Raw genomic sequence first — 7,424 nt, 5'->3', positions numbered from 1 at the left:
CCGAGCCAGGTCAGTTTTTTTTTGAGACAGAGTCCGGGCTGGGGATACGAACCCGCCACCTTAGGTGTATGTGGCTGGCGCCTTAGCCGGTTGAGCTATAGGCGCCGAGCCACCAAACACTTTCTGTAATAGTCCATCTCCAATCTCTTATTCACCATTCTGAATCTAGACTTGGAGCTGGGGTAATTAATAAAATCATCCCTTTCCACTCTCTCTTGATTACCATTCATCAGGGTCGTGTTTGTACTTCTCTTGCCGATTGTAATCATTTATTTGAACTAGTGTCTCAGCGGTTCATTAGCTCTTCATTAGTGCCTGTGGGCTGGATAAAATGTGCTTGAATTTCCAAAGTAAATGTGAATCCCTTTGGTAATGCAGCAAGGACATGAATTCCCAGAATGTTTTTAAGAACAATGGTTCCAGTGAAGAACTTGGCTCTTTGATGAGACAAGTGGTGTCCTCTTAAATGGCAGAGGACTCTTCTCTCATCCAGTCTGGACAGTAATTCTAAAAGCTATACAGTCAGGCTTCATCTTAGGAATGTGACATCCTCCCCCATACTTAATTAAGAACAAGGAATGCAAGGCAAAAGAATTCAACACAAATTTTAAAAGCCAAGGAATCATCTATTCAGTGTCGAGCTCTCAGAGGCTATAACTTTGAACACAAGAGCTGCCAAGAGCATGCAGCACACAGCCTTCAATACAACCCATCTGGATCCAAATCCTGGCTCTGGCCTGAGCAGCTGTGTAGACTTGTCCAGCACAAGTTGGGTGTTTCTACCTCCAGAAAAATAGTAACAATCCACAGTCCTTAGGCAGAAATGGAGAAGGCAGAGATAATGAAGGGGAAGTGCCTCACACGGTCCCTGACAGAGAGCAGGCCCCCATGAATGGCCACACAAAGGTCATGGATGCAGTTTCCCCAGTGTTAAAAGTATGGACAGACAAAATACCCCCCCATCCCACCCCAAACACACCCCACTCCCTTCCCGGGTAGCTGAAATGCTCAAAGTTAAAACAGAACCAGGTGGCCATGACCAGGGGAGGGAGTGGTCATGTATTCTGCGTTCTCAGAAAGTGTAAAAGCATTGCAGGACCTCCCCCTTTCTGCAACCAAATCAAATCAGTTCCTGCTGCTGGTGCTCAAACTACAGCTAGAAATTCCCAAAGTGAATGACTAGCTGTAGCACAGTAGTTACAGCGTCAGCCACATACCCCAAACTTGGTGGTTTCGAACCCAGCCCGGGCCTGCTAACCAACAATGACAACTGCAACAACAACAAAGCCAGGCATTGATTCATTTTCTTCTCTGGCTCCAGGCACATGAGCACTTCCCCCACCAGATCTCATGGGCATTTGGGGCAATGCCTCAGAAGCGGAACCGGTGGGCAGTTGCTGGCCTTGCCCTCTCTTGGGTGAAGGACTCTGTACAATAACAGTTCAATCTCTTTAACGTCCACCACCGTCCGCATGCAGAAATTCATTTACTTGAGGATAACCCCCTAGAATTGATTATGTCCCCATATTTGTGGGCATTAAAAACAGGAAGGCAGGTTTATGAGAACTACAATGACCCGCACAAAACCCTTACCTCCCCAGTTGTCCACAGCAAGGGCCTGATTGTCGGTGTGGTGGAAGCTGACCTTGTGGAGGCCTGGCAGGAGTTTGGACCCACCAGCTATGTGGTGGTGATGCCTAAAAAATACAAGCACTGGTGGAACTCAAAGATGTTTTGGGGGCCTACAATGATATGAACTACACAGCCGACAACCAAATCTATATTGCCAGTCACCGTCACCCAGCTTTCATAAACTACTCTACTAGCCAGAAGATCTCTTGCCCTGGGGACTCAGATGACTCTCAAGAGTGTCAACAGTGTGCTTTTCTTTACCATCTTGAATCCTATCTACTCTATTACTAGGGACGTTTTGTATACGATGTGTAATCCTTGTGGCCCTGTCCAGAGAACTGTCATTTTCTGGAAGAATGGAGTGCAGGCCACGGTGGAATGTGACTCTGTTCAAAGTGCCCAGCAGGCTAAGACCTCACTCGATGGGGCTGACATCTATTCTGGCTGTTGCACTCTGAAAATTGAATATGTGAAGCCTACGAGCTTGAATGTGTTCAAGAATGATCAGGATACTTGGGATTATACAAACCCCAACCTCAGTGGACAAGGTGACCCTGGCAGCAACCCCAACAAGCACCAGAGGCAGCCCCCTTCCTGGGAGACCATCCTGCAGAATATGGAGGGCCCCACTGTGGGCAATACAGCCATTACCATGATGAGGGCTATGCCTCCCCCAACCTCGTCAGGGCCCAAGCTGCTAAAGCCCCCAGTATGGGCACTCCCTACCCTCCCCCCCACCACCTGAGTATGGCCCTCACGGCGACAGCCCTGTGCTCGTGGTCTATGGCTTAGATCAATCTAAGATGAACTGTGACAGAGTCTTCAATGTCTTCTGCTTATATGGCAGTGTGGAGAAGGTGAAATTCATGAAAAGCAAACGGGGGCCACCATGGTGGAGATGGCTGATGGCTATGCTGTTGACCAGGCCATTACCCACCTCAACAACAACTTGAAGTTCGGGCAGAAGCTGAACGTCTGTGTCTACATCATGCCCAGCCAGTCATACAGGCTAGAAGACGGGTTTTGCATTTACAAAGACTTCAGTGAATCGAGGAACAATAGGTTTTCCACCCTGGCAGCGAAGAACTGCGTCCAGCACCTGAGTAATGTTCTACACATCTTCAAAGCTCCTCTGAGGTGACTGAGGAGAGCTTCTTTGAGATCTGCGACGAGCTAGGGGTGAAGCAGCCAACTTCTGCTGCAAAAGGGAACACAGCTCCACTGGACTGCTGGAGTGGGAATCAAAGAGCAATGCCCTTGACACTTTGGGCTTCCTGAATACTACCAGACAAAAGACCCAAACGGTCCATTCCCTTACATTCTGAAGTTGTGTTTCTCCACTGCTCGGCACGCCTCCTAATTGGTGCCTAGAAAGAATACCATCTGAGCAGGAAAACATTTCTCTTCCTTTTGTTTTTTCTTTTTTTTTCTCCAAACGTTCTTATATTCTTTTTTTTAATGCTAGGTTAGTAGAAGCTTAACCATAATGGAAATGCTCGAAGTCTGGTGGGGGAGGGAGAGGGGAACTGATACCTCCCAAGATTAACCTTCACTTTTTAAAAAATTATTGTACATGTGATTTTGGTTTTTCCTGTTTATACATTTGTGCTGCCCATGCACTCTTGGCACATTTCAATAAAATTGTTTGGAAAATAAAAAATATATATCTGGGCATTGTGGCAGGCACCTGTAGTCCCAGCTACTTGGGAGGCTGAGGCAAGAGAATCGCTTAAGCCCAAGAGTTGGAGGTTGTTGTGAGCTGTGATGTCACAGCACTCATCAAGGGAGACAAGGTGAAACTCTTGTCTCAAAAAAAAGAAATTCCCAGGCACTGCCAGTGGCTCAAAGGAGTAGGGCTCTGGCCCCATATGCTGGAGGTGGTGGGTTCAAACCCAGCCCTAGCCAAAAACTGCAAAAAAAAAAAAAGAAAAGAAAAGAAATTCCCAAAGTGACCACCTCAGTTACTCTGAGGACAGCCGACAAAGACAGACTCTGTGATGTCCCACTTAAAGGCCATTCAATCAGGACCCTGCACCTGAGTCCCGACCTGTACATTCTCCAGCCTGAGTCCCCACCTGTACAATCTCCAGCCTCTGACTCCCCAGCCCTCCCTGGAGCACATTCATTCTGCACAGAAACCTGCAAAGACTCCATCTCCCCAGTTGTCTGCACACTGCTTGGGCAAATTCACGAAGGGAACACCCTGCCCTTTGCCCTAAGCTGGAGGGACTGCATTCATTCCTTTGTCAATAACACTCATTAACTATGAAAACACGTTTCTATTTACCAAGTCCTGGCCAAATGTAATTCTCAAGACCTATTACCCCTAGATAAAGAGCCCACATAGAGACTCCCCAGTTAGTTAGTTCTTTTCCCTCACCAGAAGCTCTGGTACCTTTTACTTCTTCTATATTCCTTTCTAACTTCTAATAAAAATCCTGTCTTGCTGCTGATCTGTGGTCTGTAGGTTCATTCCTTAAATCCCCAAGACCAAGAGCCTACTGAAGAGCAAAATTCCAGTATCAAAGGTATTGAATGAAGCCAGGTTTCTCTTCAGAGAAAGGGGTTACAAATACACAAGGGGGAAAGAAACCTATAGTTCTGAGTTGAGTTGGAAATACCAGAGTGAACTTACGTTTAGCTTAATACATAGATGGATATAGAAACAGAAATATAGATGTGTGTGTACCTGGATTAGGACATACACTGCCAGTCATTCCTTGCAGATTCCGCATTGCCTATCACCTACTCACTAAAATTCATCTGTAACCTGACAATCAATACACAGACATTCTGCAGCCCCTTGTGACAGGCCTGGGTGCAGAGTTGCAAATACTTTGAGTCACCCAATGTACACTTTCCCAGATGAGGTGAAACAAGGTGACACTCTGCCTTGTTGTAGGTCTCATGCTTCACAGGTGATTTAGGGCCAAGTTTCTCACATTTTTTAGGGGGGGAGGTGGTGATTCTACTGTTTAAAATGGCCTCCAAGCATACATAGTTCTGAGTGCTGGCTGGGGTTCCTAAGCAGGAGAAGTCTGTGACGGGCCTCACGGAGAAAATACGAGCGTCCTTTACATTCAGGCAGCAGGAATAGTGCTGTGGCTGTCATTTTGATGTTAAGGAATCAGCAATAACATATCTTTAAACAGAAATTCACAGAAATCAAGCTCATATTGATCAGGTGAGGATAATGTTGTAAGCAGCGGCTCACAGGGACCTAATCCCGCATGCATATTTCCCCCGGGAGCAGTGGCTACGGATGCACTAATCCAGCATTCGTAGCGACTTTATAAAGCATAATTACTGCAAATAACAAGAACTGATTGTGCATACACTTCCAAGGTCCTTTGTAAGGCCGAGGAGCACTGACACCCCGGTAAGGAGCTCAACCAGCGCCCAGATCCTGGTTTCTAATACCGTCCTCTGACAAAATGAGAAATGGATAAATGGTTGACTCCAAGGCTGGGGGAGAGAAACTGCAACAGAAGATGAGCCCAGAGAATCATACAGGGGGAGAAAATAGAAAGTACCTACAAAGGGGTGGGAGTATGGAAAAACCACCAAGCTCAAGGGAAGCCATAGCCAAATGGGCAAAGGCAGACAATGTTAGCAACAAATAAGTGACCACCATATTGCATTACAACCTAAACAACAAGGTAAATACCCAGGATGCAGACGGATGTCACACATGAACTGAATAAATAAATAAATAAATAAATATGGAGGAAAAATACAAATCCTCCCGAAAGAGAGCAACAGAACACATGTGAAAGGAGGGAAGCAGAAAGTCACCACGGTGACTGTTGCTAAGCCAAGATCCACTTAAGAAGGCTAAAATTAGTGATTACATTTTAAGGAGCAGCAGGATATCTGCATTGCCTTACAGTATCTCCCCAAGAATATTTACTAATTACTCTGGTTTCAACGGGTATCCACTAATTCTCTGATACGCTCTCCTCCATGAAGTGGAGCGTAACCCTCTCCTTGAATGTGGGCTGAACCTGTGACTGGCTTCTAACACAGTAGGAAAGAGAAAGACAATCACTTCACAGAGGAGAAGACTGGCAGACACCAGCAGGTCAAGCAATCGAGGTGAGCTTCACCAGTAGTTAAGTCACATGTTGACATCACAATATTGTGAAAGAAAAAGCAAAATCTCAGGGCCACCCTCAACTCCTTATGAAAAAGAGAAGCTTTGTAAAGGCCTCAGGCACCTGTGAAGAGCTTGCCCCCCCAGATAGTTTATTAAGGAAATTCTTTGGTAGCCTCCCATGAGCAAGGACATGCAAATTTTAACTTATGGTTCATAGGCTATGAGTAGCTGCTAAAATGAAAGCCTGTTTACTTCCACACTAATAATGAATTACAAGTGCAACTTTACAGGCACAGAACAGGAGACAAGACAGGATCAGACATTATCCCACCTACCCAGACAGCTTAGCTTCACTCACGCCCTGTTTTCCCTTCTAAGACTACCCTCATTTTTTGAAAAATGTAGATTTCCTGGGTCTTGCTAGAATGTAAGTTTTTCATCTTACCATGCTGAGGGTACTCCCCCCACTTCCCTGCTTTTTGATTTCTTTCCTTATGCCTTTAAGTGCGGAAGCTTCCAAATTCCTCTTCAGAAAAAGAGCCACAGGTCTGTCCATGGTTCAAGTTTTTCCCAGATGCATCCTCAGCTTTAGCTCAATAAACCTCCACTAATAGAGATTTTTGCCTCAGTCACTTGGGTCACGATTTGATATGGTCAGAAAGGGACCTTGCCTCTGTGGACTCTTCCCACAATGACAAAGGATCAGACACCACAAATTGAGGGATGCTCTATAAAACAGCTGACCACGAGTCTTTCAAGTCTCAAGATCATGAACAACAAAAAAACACTGAAAAACTGTCAAAGACTGGAGGAAACGTGAAACATGACGGATCCTGACACAAACAAAGGTCATTAGGCAGAGAAATCGGTGAAGCCCACATAAAGTCTGTAGTTTAGTTACTCTTGGTTCTAACAGCAGTGTCCTGAGGGGAGTTGATCTTACAGGGAGCAGGTGACAGGTGTTGAAAGGGTGGCCCTTGACAGGCAAAGATCTCACAGACCACCAAGGCTTGTATGAAAGGTCTTTATTGGCGAGGGATGCTGCAGAGCAGCACCAAGGAGGAGAGAAAGGAGAAGAGAGACCAAAAGAAAAGCGCACCCTTATAAAGGTTCAGTTAGGGAAAGTCTTAGATTGGTGACGGGGTGGGAGAATAGCCAATAAGGAGTTACTGCTCTGGCGGGAAGAGCCGTTAGGGGCAGGCCTTAAGTTTGAAAATTTTAGTGGGTAACTGGGACAGGGAGATGAGGTAAGTTTTGTGACTGGGAGATAAGGAGATGTCTAGCAGGCAACTCCCTGTTGTTCAGAGGGCAACTCCCTGTGCTTGGAAAGGAGCTGTAACTTTAAGAGTGAGACAGCTAGTCTTGGTCTGTTGAAAGCAGGAAGGGGCTTTCTGGGGAAGGGCCTTCTCTGGGGCAATTACCTAACAGGTGTCCTGGAACCCTGCAGGACACATGAACAATTCTCAAGACAGCAAAGCCCCACCCCATCTCCAAGTCCCATCACCATCATTTCCAATAAATGGGCTTTGTTGACTCTAAAATTCTAGAATCTACCAGTAGACAGTGTGAGAGCCTAAACCAACCTCAGAAGCAAGGAGAAAGGGTCAGCACTGGGGAGAGGGCAGAGGACACAGAGAAGGGCAGCACACCCTGGGCTAGGACAGCACATCACACGTGGAGCTTGGAATAAACTAGT

General features: G+C 46.1%; 1 protein-coding gene and 1 pseudogene across 1 annotated transcript in view; one reads left to right on the top strand and one right to left on the bottom strand.

Annotated features, from left to right (window-relative positions):
* The window catches only part of FAM189A1 (family with sequence similarity 189 member A1), a 495,321-nt gene that overhangs the window by 291,269 nt on the left and 196,628 nt on the right, over positions 1-7,424 (bottom strand). The gene's annotated exons all lie outside the window — the stretch shown is intronic.
* On the top strand, positions 1,517-2,992 carry LOC111721872 (annotated as a pseudogene).

Source organism: Otolemur garnettii, unplaced genomic scaffold, assembly GCF_000181295.1.
Source record: "Otolemur garnettii isolate 467f Iridium unplaced genomic scaffold, OtoGar3 scaffold00194, whole genome shotgun sequence".
NCBI classification, from domain to species: Eukaryota; Metazoa; Chordata; class Mammalia; order Primates; family Galagidae; genus Otolemur; species Otolemur garnettii.
This window is presented reverse-complemented; position numbering and strand designations above follow the sequence as displayed.